We start from the raw sequence: 19866 nt of genomic DNA on the forward strand, positions 1-19866 counted from the left end.
TTTTGGAAGTAGAAATGGAAAAAGGAAAAGAAAGATGAAGATATAGATTTTGCTGTTATTGAAAATAATTAGACTTTTTTGTGGTTCCATTTTTCAAATTGTTTCAGGTGCATTCTGCAGATTACTATTCTTCTCCCTTTGCTGAGAAACTCTTCAAAATTTAAAGCAATGAATTTAAGTCGGCTCATCAATCCAGTTTCCAGACATTATGCATTAGAGCCATTTCCTAAGCAATAGTTTAAGCAGGCTAACATCTAAACCCTTCTCAACACGTATCAATCTGAAATGTATATTTCATAACAGATAAGGTTGTAAATTCTCTTCCATCTTTTTTTAAATAAACTTCATTGAGCCTGTACTGAACAATAAAGCAGTGGTCAACTTTGCTGCCTCACAAAACCAGCGTCCTGGGTCTGAATCCAATGCCTGACCGTCTTTTGTGTGCAGTTTGCATATTCCCAATGGTCTATGTGGCACTTTCTCTGAATACTGTATTTTGTTTTTCTCCCTAAAGATATGCAGGATAGGTTAACTGGGAAATCTGTTATTGCCTGCTTATGAGTGATGGTGCTCCACAATGGACTGATAGCTCATCCTATCCGATGCTGCTGGGATAGGCTTTACTATCCTATTTATGTGGGTTTGAGAAGGTTTTGTTATGTTGTGTATTTACTCGCTCTGAGTCATTCTTCCAAGTGCATTTTACAATAAGCATCACATCCAGGTAGCATTACATACACAGATGTGACAAGCCAAACGGTGCAGTGATTTCACATTGCTTTGGAATATCATTCAATGATTAAGAGATTAGATGCACTGAAAAACAGCAAATAGTTTGTGGCAGGAGCATGGCTCTGTGTCATATTGGTGGCTTCAGTTGCATCCAGTAAATGTGCTGACAATCCTGACAGTCTCTGTTGTAATGTTCTGAAATGAGGAGCATGAAAATTGTTTACATGTTCAGCAAAAGAGAATGCATGTTTTGCTTTGTAGTACATTATCCCAAAGAGACATACAAAAATAAATGCTCTTCAGATTTAACATGATATCTAAAAAAGGCTTAAACTCTTGCTCCATAAAACAGAGTCAGCCACCAGTTTTCTTTTTTGTATTAGCTGTCATTCAGTCAGTTATTCCTTATTGTATAATGAACATTTCCAGGATAGCAGACCTTTGGGAGCACATTACAGTTCTCCAAGTCATATACTTCTCTTCTCATTTTTGTATGACCCTCCCTGAAATTTGCAGTCAAGGCCTCCTTCCTCCCACTATGCTTCCTAAGGCTTCTGACGCAAATGTTGCACTTTTATTTGACTCTTCTGCATATTTTACACCATGATGAACTGTCACAGATCCTGCTGCTATGACTGTATGCTGATAAAGGGAACCTTCCTGCTTGTTGATGAGCTGCTGTTTCTTGCTCACATTCCTTATTAATATTTCCTGCTGTTTCGAAATATATTCTTACATCTTTGGCTATCACACTCTAACTCTGACCTCATTTGGAACGCTCTATCAAAAATTGAAGTGGATTAATCAGGTAACTTTTTGGGACAATAGCATATTAATAACTGATCATGAATAAATAATAGAATGGCTGTGGTTGGTTTCATACTATGCGCTACAATGGAGTTGTCAGAATGAGCGGTGAAAAGAGTGTTCAGGTGACAGCCTTGACTGAGTTTTCTTGGGGTGTAGTGAGCAGAGTAGAGAAATTCTGAAAAGCCTTTGTAGTACCTAAACTGCACATACCCACCCACACACGCATATACCAGTTCTTGACAAATACTACTGTATCTTCTAAGCCATTATCAAAAACCATCACTGATTACTTGTAGCACCCTAAAAAATAACTGTACATTCACTGCATTTTTAATTCAGTCTTTTTAATCGACAAGAAGGAAGTGCCGAAATAATAAGTGGTATATATCATCTATCACCTAATAACGTGCTGGGACAGGACAACTTAACACATCTCACTAAGTCTCTTTTGAGAAATGTATAATGATTTAATTCTGTTGTTTGTTTTAGTGCAACAGGTCAGTGACTGATGGCTGTCCTTTATTTTTTCATCAATCCATTTTAAGAGGCGACCTCATTCGTTACAAAAGATCCTGCACCCCGTGGCTGCTTTCTTGTGTGTTATCAAAGCTGTATTTTCAAGGAAGAAGTATCTGTTATGCAGTAAAACATGTTACCAGCAACCCTGCAGGAGCTCAGAGTTGATGTTATTATGGTACACACAATAGGTAGGAACCTTATACCAAGGGGATTTGTGCAATCTTAAAACTGTGACTCTCAATCCTAGAATCAAAGAGTATATATAAAGGCAAGATGGATGACATTAGCAAAATCATACTGGCTACAAATTTACCTGCATATGGACTTGAAGACACTGAGATTTTAATGTTGGAGAATTTCATTTAAGACTTTGAGTGCCACCCAACACTCTTATATATAACAAGTAAAGCAGGACTATAGGAGCCCTGGGGTTTGATTTGGCTAAGAGGCCTTTCACCATGCATTCTTACACTTCTCAGAGAAGTGAATGTTAGCAGCACAGTCTAATAGAGGATCTGAAGGGCACCGGCTTTCGAGTATGGGAGTTAGCTGCCTTCAGAAAACAGTGGCCCGATTGCTGTTCATTAAACAGCACAGCATTCTTGTGTAAGGCTATCAGCTCATTCAGCAGAGATGGAGTCTGGACAACTGGATTGATTTGTAGCCCATTTGGTGAGCAAAGTAGTGACCTTTAGTGCCCTGTCTCATTTTATTCTACCCCCTTTCTGCAATCTGTTGTGTTAATTATTAATGTCTGCTTTGTTAATTGCTTAATAAGGAGGCGAAAGATGCAAAGCGAAGTATGAGTCAGACGCCTCTAGAGGTTAGCCCAGGCTACATTATATTTTATATTACAAACAGACAAATTATGTAATAAATGAAATAAAAACAACAGCGTGGAATGCAAAGAAACTCTGAGGTCAAGACACCAAAGATAGGTGGGATGCAGTGGGTTGAATAAGTTCTTCAAAGCTTTACATTTTAGTTTGGAAAAGTAGTGTAAATCTACAGAGGGAACATGGCATGCTGTGACTTAAGATGAGATGCTTACTACTCCTAATGCCTGCTTGATGATGCCTTACAACACAGTGATGGAAATGGTCCAGGAAATATTCGGTCAGACACCTGCAGAAAATAGGCATGTCTTCCTGTGGCCCTCTAAACTACTTTAAACATCTAAGAAAGAACAGCCTCTGGTGGACTATCTTAACCATAAGGGCTGTTTTAATTCTATATGTTATAGTGTTGGCAAATAGTGGTACCCTCTAACTTGAAGCTAGCCTCCACCTCTATATAATCAGACCCTTGTTGGATAATGTTGAAGATGTTCTTTTGCCTCACTTAAAGTCCACCATTAGTTGTTTTTTTTATTGATATTTAGTCATTAAAGCTATACCATTTAACTTGTTCAGTAAACTATCTTCTTTATTCCAGTATAGCCATCAACACTTAGCTATGTGACATATCATATTTGTTTTAGATTATAAATGAGGCCATCTGATTTACATGTATGTCACAGAACAAAATTTTAACTGATAAAGTTAACTATCTACTTTAATTAAACACAGTACCATACAGATTTAAAATTATGCTTTTAGATGTGTCATTTGTGCCATGACAAACTACAAATCTATAGAGTTACCCATTTGTTTTTGCTCTCAGCATGCTTATGCCCTCAAATGCCCTACATATGCTTATGCCCTCAAATTAGTTCTCTGATCTTCCTAAATTTAAAGTACACAGTTAGCCATCTAACTTAGGCATGACACACAAATTTTAGGTTATGTCATTAACCATTAGTTTTGGTGCAAGCCATATTTTACTGCTAGAGGGCACTCAACCAACCAAGTCATAGACTTACATGAAATGTGTAATGCTGTTTAACAGAATACAAAGAAATCGTTAAAAAGAGATTCTGCTTTTTCTTTATTTAGAATCAGATAGCTGTAATCTTAGCTTTACATGAAAAGCTTCTCAGTGTAGTAATACAAGCAAAGTTCTACCAGGAGGGCAGTCAAGAGACAGAGTATGTTCAATATTAACAGAATGTGACATTATTAGAGTCACAGCGTTCCTCTGAGGGAACTTTTAGATGTTTGTTAATCAACTGGCTGCCTTCTTTTTCTGTTTTTGTTTTCTCAATTGACTGGAAAGCCCAGATATGTCTTCTTACCCCTGGAAATCCATGAATGTTCCTGACTTCTACTGTAAACTTTCTGGAGTGTGTCCTGTACGATTGGAATCTTTGTCTACCTTGCAATAAAAGCAGAACAAGCTCCGGGGGATCCACAATTGTCAAACACCATAAAACCTTGTGCTCCCAGTACTTTCCATCTGAGGATGTGGAGTAAACTATAACACCAACGCAAAAATGTTTTCCTACACTGTTTGATTAGTTATCTAACCGTAACTTGAAGCTAAATGCTTTGACACCATAATTTTAAGTTATGATGTGTGTTCCGTAGGGGGCATTGAAGCACCCCAAACCTCAGACACAACCACCACAACAAAAGTCATGGTACAATAAAATATTTATTTTTTCAAATACCTTACAAAAAAGGCTTTGAAAATCACCAATGCAATGCAATTCTCTTTCTTTGTTTCCTTTTTCCTTCTACTCCATGAGATCAAGTGGCTTCTTTCATGTTGGACTCGGGAATACATCCAGTACTAGGTCATAGCCCAATGGAAGTACTTCCAGGTCAAACGGAAGTCCCACAAAGTTGATGTATCTCTGCACCACCCCCTGGGAGCACCCACGGAACCAAGGCTGCCTATGGGACAATATTTCCCAGTGTGCTTTGCGGGTATCTGCACAGGTAGTGTCACCCTGGGAGGGTGCCATCTAGCATGTCAGGGGTGTCCTTTCACTACACTGGCCTCCTCAGTTCAATTCCGCCTGGCTCCTGGTTGAGGAAGGACAACCTTTCCCCTGTTTCTTGTGCCTGACCTTCTGTCCAGGTAAGTAACCTTGTTCAATTCCAGCCAGGATACCTGCCCATGCATAACGTCCATCACAGGTGTTATTCATCTTTGTATTCTTTCTCAGTTGAGATTTTTTTTTGTCTGGCTAATTAAGCAGTCTACATGTAGAGCTAACCCTAAATGGTACTTGGACAGCTTCATCTAAACAGAAAGTATCTGGGTGTTAAGGCTTTTTAGGAAGTAAGTGGCCCAAGCAAAGACAATTAAAAATCAAAATCTTATCCCATCAAGTTGTATTCCTTTATCTTCCTCAAAGCCACTACAGCTTTTGTTTTGTTTTCTCAATTCTTTCTCCTGTGTCTGATTTAGTCTTTAGCACATATTCATTATTTTTACTGTATGTGTCTTTGTTTCACTCATTTGTTTGGCACCAGGACATCTATTTGTAGTCCAGTAGCTACATGTCTCAGCCAGTTCCCTGCAGGGTGCACACAAATTCAGCCATACTAAAATAGTTTAGTCCTAACAAGTGCATCTTTAGAATGTGAAAGGAAACCACAGGAATAATTAAAAAAAAAACAAAAAAACACGTGAGTACAGTTAGACATTCAAATGGACTCTAGAAATTATCCCAGGGCAAATTTTGTTTGTGATTCCACTGCCTGAATTTAATGCCTGTTAAGCATCATTTAGATTAAATTAAACTGAAAAAAGTTCATTTTTCTTCATTTTGTTCTCTTGCTTTCTCAGCTACTTCCACCAAACATTGCTTTCATTAAATTACCACATTTAGTTGCTCAGCAGCAGCAATTAGGCACTAATACATCCTGTGTAAGTCGCCACCTTACTGTAAAATGGAACCTTTTTCAAACTGACCCTTAATGATCGCACCCCCTTGTACATCATGCTGTAGGAAGTGAAGTAGCTTTTGAGGTAAGAGCAGAAAAGCTTTATTAAAGTCATTAGGAACATTCCAGTCCTCTGGATCTAAACCAGCCATTGAAAAAGCATTACTCATCCTCACACAAGAATCTGCAATGTGCTAATAGATTGAAAACTGAAATTGTTTGCAGTTTGGATTTGAATGATTCTTGGGCCAGAGATAAGGCAAGTGTGGGGATGTGTGTGTGTACATCTCTACACGTATGTAGATCACATCTAAAGAGCAAAAATATTACATGGCAGATTTGTAAAGTTTACTGCTTGCTTTTTAAAGTGACTTGTGATAGCTCAGAGGGGTATTTTTCATACGTGGATTAGTCATTTAGCCAGATGTAATTGTTGACGATTTGGCCTGATTTGGCTCGGAGCAGGTTTGTTCTACGTAAACAAGAATTAGTTTACACACGTAATCAGTGACGGTGCGTGGAAGTCATCCAGTCATGGCTTCGCCGTTCATGAATGAGCGACCAATAGATATCGGTGCGCAAATTATACGAAGAGAATTTCATATAGAGAGGGTTTTGCGCGATCGGCAAGATCCTTTATTGCTCCTGAAGGAAATTCTTTTCGAAAGAAACTGCTTTAGCCGAGGGGGAATATTGTACCTCAAAGATTTATTAGCACCTTATATTCGAAGTCAAACTAGGCGAAGTCGGGCTCTCACAACCACACAGACAGTATGCATTGCTTTGAGGTTTTTTACAAGCGGCAATTTTTTCATATACTGTAGGTGATGTGGAAAATCTACTAAAAGTGCAGTTTGCCAGGCAATTCGTAAAGTCTGTTTGGCTCTGAAATATTTCCTTCGGGTTTTCATAGTGTTTCCTGGACACCTGCGTGTGCAGACAACAAAAGAGGCGTTTCATGCCATTGCAGGTAGGCAACACAGGCTAAAACACCCACAGTTCCATGAAGAATCTCAATCAGCCTAACATTCTCATTACCAGGGTTTCCAAATGTGATTGGGGCACATGGGACTGAGCAGAGTGGAGTTTGATCAAACATTATTTGGAAAATGTACCTCTCCTCCTGATGAATAATCAGACACAGTGTCTTCATCAAATATTTGACCTTTGTCAATATCTCGTTGGTCAGACACAGGTTCAAGGGATATGACATTCCCTGGAACTGACCCAACAAAAAAGAGGGCTATATGGAACATACCTATGGCACACATGGAGGACAAATATATACAATGACCATCCTATACCTGAAATGAAGTGACCACTGCATCCTGCCACTGGTTCTGAGGAGGAGCTTCCCCCTGGAATGCCCTCAGAAACAGGGCGATGGGCATTTTGCTGGAGAGCCAACTCTTCTGCAGGGGTTAGGTCTGGACCGTGTGGACCTCCACCTGTTTTTTGCTTGTCTGCCTTCTTATTAGCTTTAAAATTAATGTTTTTTATATTATATATGATTATTTATGTCAACAATTCTTTAAATAGTTATATACCAATATTTACCAGTTTGAAGTATATTCTTGTACTTCACTTTAACCTGTTCCCATGTTCTCCTTGTGCTCACGTTTGATCTGGAATTATGACATATTAAATAATAATTAATCTGACACATAGGAAATAAAACGCTGCATTCAGTAAGTACAATGCACACTACTTAGCATTTAATTTGTCGGCCACTTTTTGCCAGCCGTCTTTTCTGGTCTGGGCTGCTTTTGCAGTGTTACCCCTTGTGCATATTAAATCTTGAAATTCTTCATGTCCTTCGAATAAAAGGTCTTGCGCCGCGTGTGTGAAAAAAAAATGCGCCCGTTCTTTCGTCATTTTGTTACAGCCTATCAAAGACTTGCTGATCATGTTTTCTAGACTCAATATATATGGGCTTTTCACTCAGCGCGGGTGCGCGCATTCATCTCGTATGATTAGATCCAGCTAGACTAATCTAATACACGGCTGCGTTTGAAAAACCGACCTATCCCGGATGAGTGTCACCGGCATTAACTTATCCAAGATGAGGCACCTGATCTCGGATGATTTAAACGACGTACGAAAAATACCCACCTGGTCTGTAATAATCACTACATAAAGATTAATAGATTGACTGAAAACAAGTAATATTATGAGGACATTCCCAAGGTAGAAAAATCTTATATTTTTTAAATAAGTTCTGTTCTGTTTTTTCACTAGGAGCTCAGGAATTTAACAAAACAAACAATTAATGTTTTTTGAACTGTCTGACATGTACTTGGTCCTTAGAAGTTTGAGTTCCTAGAGGTTTCTTTTTTCCAAAAATATAGTCACCTGGAATTTTTGCTTTCCTCTTTTCAACTGTTTTCTGGCCACATATCTCTAATAATTTTAAAGGACTTTTGTTGTTATACTCTGCTGTGTGTTAAATGTACTTTAAACCTTACAACATTTACATACATGAACACATAAAGGAACACTCCACCCAAAAGCACCCAATATTAACAGTACACATCATAAATTGGAAATGTTTGATGTGTGCTAATACATCTGGAAGTATATATGTAACAATATTTTAGCAAAAATGCATGCTTTTTACACCATTTGAGTATACGACTGGATAACTGACATGTGGATTATTCAATTCAATTCAATTCAATTCAATTTTATTTGTCATTCAGCAGAACATCCAAGATGTGCTGCAGAACGAAAATATGATGCACAAGACATTAATAAAAACACATAGTTAAAATCAGCCTACAATAAAATACTAAAATGCTTCATTTAAAAGACGAACGGCAGTAGGAAAAAAACTGTTTTTAAACCTGGTAGTTCTACATTTCAGGCCGCGGTACCTTCTGCTTGAGGGCATGAGGGAAAAGAGTTCCAGAGGCAGGATAAGTAGGGTCTCTAGAAATCCGCACAGCTCTGGCCAGACAGCGTTGTTTTGCCAAATCTTGTACATTTGGCAACGGGGCTCCAATGATCCTCTCCGCAGCCCTCACCACTTTCCTCAGTGCTTTCCAGTCCGAAGCGCTGCAGCTCTCCTGCCACAGAGAGCTGCTGCTGGTTAGCACGCTCTCTATGGTCCCTCTGTAAAAAGTGGTGAGTACTGACTTACTGAGATGGGCCCTCTTTAGCCTCCGCAGAAAGATCAAGCGCTGGTGAGCTTTCTTGATGACGGAGGAGGTGTGCAGGGACCAGGTGAGGTTGTTCGTCACATTAACTCCCAGGAACTTAGTAGACTGCACAATTTCCACAGCAGTGTTCTTAATGTAGACCGGGATGTGTATCAGCTGTTTCTTCCTGAAGTCGATCACCAGTTCTTTTGTTTTTTCGACATTCAGTACCAGATTGTTTTTATCACACCATTCCACAAATGACTTCACCTCCTCTCTGTAATCCCCCTCCCCGTCACCTCGAATGAGACCCACCACTGTTGTGTCGTCCGCATACTTAATAATTTGGTTTGTGCTGAACTTGGCACAACAATCGTGGGTCATGAGCGTGAAGAGGAGGGGACTTAGAACACACCCTTGTGGAGAACCTGTGCTCAAGGAGATGGTATCTGATTTATTCTTTCCTACCCGTACGTACTGTGGCCTATCCATTAGAAAGTCCAATATCCAGTTTTGCAGAGGTATGCCCAGTCCCAATGGGCCCAGTTTGCTGATCAAATTCTGAGGGATGATGGTATTAAAAGCCGAACTAAAATCAACAAACAGCATGCGGACCATAGCGTCTCTATTCTCCAGATGTTCCAATGAAAAATGGAGTGCAATAGATATGGCATCCTCTGTGGCACGGTTGGAGCGGTAGGCGAATTGGAGTGGGTCAAAAGAGGAGGGTAGGACAGAAGTAATGCGGTCCTTGATTAGCCTCTCGAAACATTTCATCACTATTGATGTTAAGGCTACAGGGCGATAGTCATTCATGGTTGTGACTATGGGTTTTTTCGGAACTGGGATGATTTCTGAGGTTTTAAAGCAAGATGGCACAACAGCTTGACACAGAGAGATGTTAAATATATCCGTAAGGACATGTGTCAGCTGCTCCGCACATCCTTTGAGTACACAACCTGGTATTTGGTCTGGTCCCGCAGCTTTCCTTGGATTAATTCTCCTCAAAGTCCGTAGAACATCATCCGGTTCCAGACACAGTGCCTTCTCATCAGGATGAGGGGTGGCCTTCACTGGTGATGTATCATTCAATGCTTCAAACCGTCCAAAGTACTTATTTAGGTCATTCAGGAAGTTGAAGCTATCATCACAGGGGTAAGAAACTGTTTTGTAATCTGTCACAGATTTAATCCCCTGCCATAATCTTCTGCTGTTCCTGTGATCTTGAAAATGACTCTCTATTTTCTTTCCATGAGCCCTTTTAGCTCTTCTAATAGCTTTATTTAGGTTGGCTCTTGCTGTTCTAAGGGCAGCTATATCTCCAGATTTAAAAGCACAGTTTCTCACTTTCAGCAAAACTCGCACCTCAGCAGTCACCCACGGTTTATCGTTTGCCCTGACAATGATGTTTTTGGTGACGCAGACATCCTCCATGCACTTATTTATGTAGCCAAACACAGCCTTTGCATATTCATTTATGTCTGTCCTTTGATCTGTGGTAGCTGCCTCACTGAACACAGACCAGTCAGTGCACTCAAAACAATCCTGTAGTGCATTCATGGCTTCTCCTGGCCAAACTCTCACCTGTTTGAGTGATGGTTTTGATCTGATGAGCACAGGTCTATATGCTGGGATTAGCATAATAGAGATGTGGTCTGATGAGCCAAGATGGGGACGTGGGGATGCTTTGAATGCTCCTTTAATGTTGGTGTAGACATGATCGAATATATTGGTTTCTCGAGTTGCAAAATCCACATGTTGGTAAAAATGGGGTAAACCTCTCTTCATGTTTGCCTGGTTAAAATCCCCAGCAATGATGACTACTCCCTCTGGATGTGTGGTTTGCAAATCGTTGATACAGTGGCAGAGTGTGTCAATGGCTGCCTTGGTGTCAGCGTCAGAGGGAATATAAACAGCTACTATAAGTACAACGGAAAATTCCCGTGGCAAATAAAAAGGCCGGCATTTAACTACCAAAAACTCAGTGTCCGGAGAGCAACATGTGTGGATTATTTTTGAGTCAACACACCATCTGTTGTTTATGTAGACGATGATACCTCCGCCCCGTGTTTTGCCGCTGAGACTGCTGCTCCTGTCTGCCCGATGATTCGTTAGCCCCTCCATGCTAATAGCAGTGTCGGTTGTGGAGTCGGTGAGCCAGGACTCTGTAAAGACAAAAGCACTGCAATCCTTAATCTCCCGCTTCGATGTTAAATCCAACCGAATGTAGTCCAATTTATTCTCCAGTGAGCGGATATTCGCCACCAAGATCGATGGTAGTGGCGTTCTGCATGGATTAGCTTTAGCCTTAACGCTGAGCCCACCGTGGACACCTCGCTTTTGTTTACGCATACACCGCCGCCGTCTTGTTCTGGAGGCGCGGATAGCACAGGTAGATAATATGGGTGCTAGACTGGCCTCACCGCTCGTCCGCAGCAGTCCAAATTCTTTCAGTAGAACCATGTGATTTTTTTTTTTCATTGACATTTTTCACATTGATGGCCATTGTACAGCTTTTTGTCACTATTGTGTTCCATTATATCATAAACTTGTTTCTCTCCATTCTGCATGAAAAGTTGAGATTAAAATTGTTCATTGGTCATCACTACACTACACTACTACTTGGGTTAAGTAACATATTAAAAAAAATGCCATTTTTGGGTGAAGTACTCCTTTAGCTATTTGCTGTTGATACATTGGAGATTTGGATTTGTACACGTTCTGTGCCTGTTGTAAAAGGTGCCGTATAGCGCCCGACCCGGCACAGACTCAGGCAGAGGCACGTACTTAAATAAAACAGTTTTTATTCTTCTTCAGCCGTGAGGCACGCCTTCCCCGTGTCCCACAGGCCCAACACAGTCCCAAATACACACACAATTAATACTCTCTTTATCCACCTCAGCACCACCACTCCTCCTCAGGCTTAGTCCTCCTCCTCCCGACTCTGGCTCTCTTGAGTGGTGGTGGCTGGCCTTTTTTATACCCCACCCGGAAGCGTTCCAGGTGCTTGATTACCTGGCCCTAATTGACCTTCCGGGTGGGGCTGACGAGTCGACCAGCTGGGCTGGAAAGTCCATGCAGCTCCCCCTGGCGGCCATCCAAGCCCCCAACCAGGCTGTGGAGGACTCCATCTCCCATGGAGCCTTGCGCCAGGTTGGGGAATCATCGTCCACCAGGGAGGCTGCCACCAAGCGTCCCGGGGGAGGTACTGAGCTGCCCATGGTGGCTCCCCCAGAACAGATGCAGCAGGGGCGTCCCTGCCAGGCATGGGACCCGGCTGTCCTTCACACTGTATTTAGTGAAGAGTGGTACTGAAAAATAAATCAAAATGGAATGTTACCAATTGATTAGATAATAGAGGGTGATCATAGAGTGTGAGCTGGCCAAGCACAGGTCAAAACAGAACCGGAACAAATGAAGAATATTTGGAGCACCAGCTGGGTCATCCCATTTATTTATCTGCTTTTCTACTTCAAAATTAAACAAGTGCCTACTGGCAACATCTAACATAACCCTGTAGGGCAAAACACAAAAGAAAATAAGGGTTCAGGTTTAGCTATCACAACAAACGAGGTCTTCTATAGAGTTCTGACATGTCAGAAGTCGGTCCCAAAAAAGACAGCTCAGTGGAGGCAGTCAGGCTTTTTATAACAGGAGGAGTGGAAGGGACGGAGCTAATTTTCCTCACTGGGTGGTTTCTCAAAGCTGTGGGGAGAAAAGGAGACAACACAGTTAGTGACAGCACCCCTCTCACCCCGGTGGGTTGTCACCTACCTCAAATGAGCCAGCAAGGAGATCCTCGGACGTGCATGTGTGACAAGTGAATTGCATTCAAATCCTGGCTTAGTTGTTGTCTTTTTGGAGCTTACACATCTTTTCTGTTTTGGCATTGATTTCTTAATTTGCCCCTTAAGCCTCAAGGATGCAATTATGAGGTTATAGTATTGTATGAATGACTGCGAATGTGCTGTGTGGTGGACTGGCACCAAGTCCAGGGTTGGTTCCTGGCTTGTACCTTAGTACTAGACTCTAGTAACTAGAGTAAACTCTGACCCCAATGCCTCTGAAATTAACAAAGCAGACTTGATATTAGATGGCTGCACTGATTTAAATAATAATACAATACATAAAATTATGCGAAACATATTTGAGAGGACCAGCAAGCATTTCTGGGATGCCAGACCACAACAAATTTCACTTTTGAAAACTTTAGATAGATAGATAGATAGATAGATAGATAGATAGATAGATAGATAGATAGATAGATAGATAGATAGATAGATAGATAGATAGATAGATAGATAGATAGATAGATAGATAGATAGATAGATAGATAGATAGATTTAGCTCCCCTTTATTAAAATTACTCTTCATGCTTTACATTTTAAATAATGTTTTTGGTCTGGATACTGCCTACACCATCAAAGTTTCAAGTCCCTTGCAACGTCAGTCTTGTGCCTTTAATCAGACCTATTACTTTATCCTCCCAACTCTGCTTAGTGTGTAGTGAGGGGTTACGCTGCACATCAAACTCCCCATAGGCCCAACAGATGCCTGTAGCTGGCCAACTAATTCCTCCTTTGATGGCTAGCAGGGCCAGACTAGAAAGCTTACTCAGGCCAGAAATCCCAAGTCTAACCCAGGCCACACAATATACATCAGTTTTCTTGTACAGGCACGACTCAAAAAACTAACAAACACAATTTTGTGTTGGAATTTTTTATGAATGAGGAGACAGTAGATTCAGCTTTTACACATACAGTACATTTCACATACATACATACATTTCACACATACATTGTCTCAAGACAACCTCTGATAAAGTGTGGAACAACACTTCATAAATGTAAACACTTCATAAATAAATAAACATTGTGGTTCTATAATATTTATATCAAAACAAATGTGGCAAAAAGCACTGAACCACAAAACGTAGTTGTCAGTGGAATCCACAGTACATAGATTATGTTTGCAATTTCAACTGTGAGTCTGGAATCTACACAGCCGCTGTCAGTGTCTGGATGGCAATGCTGAATACTCTTCCACAAAGTTTGGAGTGTTGGTCAAAAAAGACCACTTTGAATTTCTTCAATAGACAAAAGACTCAGAAAAAGTCTCAATGCCACAGAATTCTGTCAAGCATTTTTTAAAGAATGCACTTAATAAACAAAAAACATTTTGTGTAGCCTATTCAGTCACTCTCTCATCATAGCGCTAACATTTGACTGACAGAGTTTGAGAGACGCACTTTAAAAATATTTTTAAAAAAAGTAAAAACAAGATATGGTCATTAACAAACTTATAACATAAAATAAAGAGCAACAGGTATATTTAAAAACACAAATCATTCACTCTCATATGTGTTTCATTAATAAAAAAATAAAATTAAACATTTCATGTAGCCTATTCATTCATTAAAAATGTGACCATACGCTACACTTCATTAAAATTTGAAACAAAAATAAAACAAAATAAATACACAGTAACAAATACCAAAACCCATACAACATCCAAATATAATTCAAAGTATATTATAAACTTTTAAACAATCTTCATATATAACTTTAATCACAAAAGCACCAGACGTATGCACTTCTCATCATAGTGCTCCTGTTTAACTGTCAGAGCGTGAGACACATGCGAAGTCAAAATTTGACTTGAACAAAAACAAGTAACTATCCAACCAGAAACCAGAAAAGAAACCCTCCAATGCTAAACCAAAAGGATTTGTGCCCACTCGTTTTCCAGTATAATAACATTATATAATTTCACCATTAGTTTATTTCACTGGTTGCTCTGAATGCCAGGCCAGGCCAGGCAGCAGGCCACCGGGAAAGCTCAAGCTGATTGTAAACATCAGTCCGGCTCTGATGGCTAGTGTACTCTAGATATCTGTAGTGAATGTTCCTTATTATCTAACTGCTTGGTAAGTCACTTGCTGCTTATCTCTTTTTTACTGGTCTGTAATATTCCAAAGCAGAATTCTCTCAAAAATTGCCTTCTTTGTTAAATGTTTCCAGATATCTCCCATCACTCCTAGTCTCGGGTCACCATGTCAGTAATCCACGAGGCAGCCTAAAATTGACACAAAGGGCTTTTTCCATTTCCTCTAACTCTAAAACATAAATACAAATGGGTCTGCCAAAGCAACAGAAAACAAGTTAAAATAATCCATCCATCCATCCATTTTTTAACCCGCTGAATCCGAACACAGGGTCATGGGGGTCTGCTGGAGCCAATCCCAGCCAACACAGGGCACAAGGCAGGAAACAATCCTGGGCAGGGTGCCAACCCACCGCAGAGTTAAAATAATAATTCAGATTATTTCTCAGGATAAGTGGTGAAAAATAAAAACTGTCAAATAAATGTAACAGGCAAGGGAGACTGGTCCTTATATCTAAAGACCAACAGCACCTCTTCATGGGCAAGTCAGGTGCTGTCATTTTGGATTTAGTGTTTTTGGCTTTTCATGAAGTTGAGGAAATAATTTAGAAATATGATTTAAATTGAATATTATTTTAATGTGAGTGACAGAGTGGCACAGTGATTATTACTGCTGCCCCACAGATTCATTGTTATCAGTTTGAATCCCATGTTCCACATTTGCTTCCTGTTTTTTCAGGGTTTCCTCAGATTCCAAAGATGGACATGTTACAGTAAATGGCAAGTCCAAATTGCCCCTCACCTGAGTGTGTACAGAAATAAAACTAGATACTGATTGACTGCCAATGTAACTGGATTAAGTGGGTTCAGGAATGAATATAATCAGTATAAGTAATATCTTAATGAGCCCCAATATACACTGGCACTGTAACAGGGCTTGGGTTGTGCCTTGTGCCCAGTGCTGCCAAAATAAGCTCTGGAACCCTATGATCATTAAATGCATTTTGTCAGACTGAGTGTATTATGTTCTGTTATGTTACAAAAAACAAACAAAAAAAACTTGGGTTGATATTCTGGTAGTAATCCGTTAAAACCCTATTCTGCCCCCCAAACAAGAGGTGATTGCAATTATATGCTGGAAGACATTTATACAGTAGAGGGACAGACATTACAAAATCTAAATAATCTATTTAGAAAGGTAATGTTCCATCAGTGGAAACATTCAAATAATCATCATCTAGAAGTCATCTCCACATCTGAACAGAAATGATTTGTCTTGTTCTCTCTCCTTCTGTCTCATCATGGGCAGCAGGCCGACTCCTTGGACACATTCCAGCTTTTGTGGCAGGATGTTAAATTGCATCTTGATGTATTTGCGGCTTCTGCCTGTCTGCATATTTGTGAGAGGGAATCAGGTAATCAGATGCTGTTTGGCAGATTTTCAATCCAATAAGCTAGGGCCTCACACCCCCACAAAGCCAAGAAATAATAATAATAATAAGATAATGTTAATAAATAAATTCAAAGGAATATCTGATAAGTAACAGACAGTAGGTTCAATCTGCTTCATTAAATTCAAACTACAGGTAGGATTGTGGCATGCTGCCAGTGCTTACTAGCTGTGATTCTGTCACTCACTTGATTTCTTAAAATGTCTGACTCCCTACCTGCTTTCTGACAGCCCATGACCGTTTTCACCATGGGATTGAGAATGCTGTTAAAGTCCCCAGTGTCAGAACACCACATGACCCACATACCTAGCCAAGTACTACAGTTTAAATTTCAGCCTGGGGCAGAGGAGCTAAATCAAATGCTAAAGATGACACTGACTAATAGATTATTTATGAACCATGTTTCTTTTCTTTTCTTTTTTTGACCTTCTATCCTCTTGCTGGAAAGTTCTAATAAATATTAAGAAGGACTCTATTTTTCTGAATGCCATAATTACTAATGAATTAGAAAGTTCAATCCAATTTCTTCTCCTATCAACACTGCTAATATAAACTAAAAGTGCACTGTTATGCAGACCAGCATTGTCAAAGGCTTCTTGGCACAAGGATTAATGAAACACCTCCATCTCAGCTTACACAGTGGTATTGCAGCTGGAGACTGTCAGGTGTACAGACACAATGGCAGTATTTATATAACCAAAATATTGCTGCCACTGGAAAAAGTTTTTAAAACTCACTTCATTCAATCATGGAACAATTAAACATACTGTATTTGTTATGTCATTTTCTTTAATGTAAGCTTAAAGAGAATGTGTCAGCTTTAAAATATCAAGCACAAGAAAAAATGGTCTAATGTGTGTTTGAGGCATGATCTTTATTTCACCTCATGTGATTGGTGGTTGATTAAAGCTGAAAATGTTGTGTTCCAATTTTTGGAAGAAAAAGGCAACACTGGTGGCAGGTTATTAACAATTGGTTAAAGGAAGGTTAATTTATCTCAATTGAAAAAGCTACTTGCTTTTCATCTGCAAAGACTTAAAGATGCACAGAAACCACAGGGATGATGCCTGTAGCTTTTTACTATGGCAAATCTATCCCAAATTTAACACAATTTGTAATTAAGCTGGAATACACTACTGATAAGAATTCTGGAGCTCTTCAAACAATTCTATTCACCACTTTGCAAGAAGAACATGTGCAGACTGTAGGAACAATCAAGGGCACATACTGCTCTGACAAGCTAACGGAACTGAACTAGTTTATTATAGCCCAAGGTCATGGGGAGAAAGGGTCTGGGCACAAGGCAGGAACCATCTCTAGATGGGACAACAGCATGTCTAATTGAGACCTACCACTGCAAATCATAAATACATAGGAGTCACAAAAAGCAGGTAATAATTAAACAGGATAGATAGATAGATAGATAGATAGATAGATAGATAGATAGATAGATAGATAGATAGATAGATAGATAGATAGATAGATAGATAGATAGATAGATAGATAGATAGATAGATAGATAGATAGATAGATAGATAGATAGATAGATAGATAGATAGATAGATAGATAGATAGATAGATAGATAGATACTTTATTAATCCCAAGGGGAAATTCACATACTCCAGCAGCAGCATACTGATAAAGAAAATATTAAATTAAAGAGTGGTAACAATGCAGGTATACAGACAGACAATAACTTTGAATAATGTTAATGTTTACACCCCTGGGTGGAATTGAAGAGTCGCATAGTGTGGGGGAGGAACGATCTCCTCAGTCTGTCAGTGGAGCAGGAAAGTGACAGCAGTCTGTCGCTGAAGCTACTCCTCTGTCTGGAGATGATACTGTTTAGTGGATGCAGGTTAAATAGAAACTCTGAAATTTAAACACTATAATATAAGACTGCTCAGTGAAAGCAGAGAAGGAAGAAAAATGGACCGGGAAATGAAACAAAGTCTAAAGTCAGGAAAGCTGCACAGTTAATTGAAACTGTTACCACAGCCATATCATTAACCAAAAACAAAATCAAAACAAGAGTTCTAAATATTCAAAGTCAGATGTCACTTGAATCGTGTCCACAAAATGCTTTAGGTTACCCACAATTATGGATAGAAAGGGAACCATTGCATCAAAGTCAAAGTCAAGTCAAAGTGAACTTTATTGTAATCTCAACCATATATAAGTATACAGATAGACGAAATTGCGAAGCTCAGGGTCCACAGTGTAACAACATGACGTGCAAATAATAAATTAAAAATAGAATTAAAATTTTAAAATTTTAAAATTTGAAATTAAAACACAAACAAGACAAGACATTGTGCAAAGATAGGACAAAGAAGTAGCAGCAATATTGATGTGTAAGATATGTAATATAATAAATAAATAACAAATAATATATATAGATAATACAGAAATTATCAGTGTATGCTAATAGTTGTTTAAGACATGTGTAAACAATGACAGGTCAGAATGTTTCACAGCAGAAGGATAACAAGAGTGTCAAAATACTTAAAGGTCAGTATGAGATTTTCAGTTCTTTTTCTACATGCACACTCGTCTTTGCAGGAAAGTGGCTCGCATGTATAAAAGTTCTGTTTTTAGAGGTGGTTGAGGCCGTGTGGAAGGTCCCAAGGGGCAGCCTGGTGTTAAGGAGTCTAACAGCTTGGGGGTAAAAACTCTCCTGCAGCCTGGCAGATCTGGCTTTGATGCTGCAGTATCTTCTCTTGGATGGCAGAAGTGTGAAAAGTCCATGTGAGGGGTGTAAGGGGTCCTGCACAATGCTGCAGGCCTTGCGGACACTGCGTTTGTAAAATATGTCCTGTAGTAACGGGAGAGGCACCCCAATAATGTTCTATGCTGTCTTCACTATCCTTTGCAGGTGCTTGCGGTCGGATATGTTACAGTTGCCATACCAGACAGTGATGCAGCTGGTCAGAACACTCTCAATGGTGCCTCTGTAGAACATGGTGAGGATGGGAGTGGGAAGACTTGCTCGCTTCAGTCACCTCAGGAAGTATAGTCTCTGCTGGGCTTTCTTGATTAGTGATGAGGTGTTATGTGTCCACGTAAGTTCCTCAGTTATGTGCACACCGAGGAACTTGGTACTCCTAATAGTCTCCACATCTAAACCATTGATGCTGAGTGGGATGTGGGCAGGACATGATTTTCTGAAGTCCACGATTATCTCTTTTGTCTTGTCGACGTTGAGAGATAGATTGTTGTCTTCACACCATGCGGACAGCTGTTCCACCTCATCTCTGTATGCTGTTTCATCATCCCTGCTTATCAGTCCCAGCACCGTCATATCATCCGCAAACTTGATGATGTGGTTGGTGTTGTGCGTGGCTGAGCAGTCGTGAGTCAGCAGGGTGAACAGCAGTGGACTAAGCACGCAGCTCTGCGGTGCTCCAGTGCTCAGTGTGATGATGCTGGAAGTGTTGTAGCCCATCCGAACTGACTGGGGCCTCTCTGTCAAGAATCCAATTGCAGAGGGTGGTGTTCAGGCCCAACCTGCTCAGTTTTACAACCAGCCTTGGTGGAATGATTGTGTTGAAGGCAGAGCT

This window comes from Erpetoichthys calabaricus, chromosome 12, assembly GCF_900747795.2.
Source record: "Erpetoichthys calabaricus chromosome 12, fErpCal1.3, whole genome shotgun sequence".
In the NCBI taxonomy this organism is placed as follows: Eukaryota; Metazoa; Chordata; class Cladistia; order Polypteriformes; family Polypteridae; genus Erpetoichthys; species Erpetoichthys calabaricus.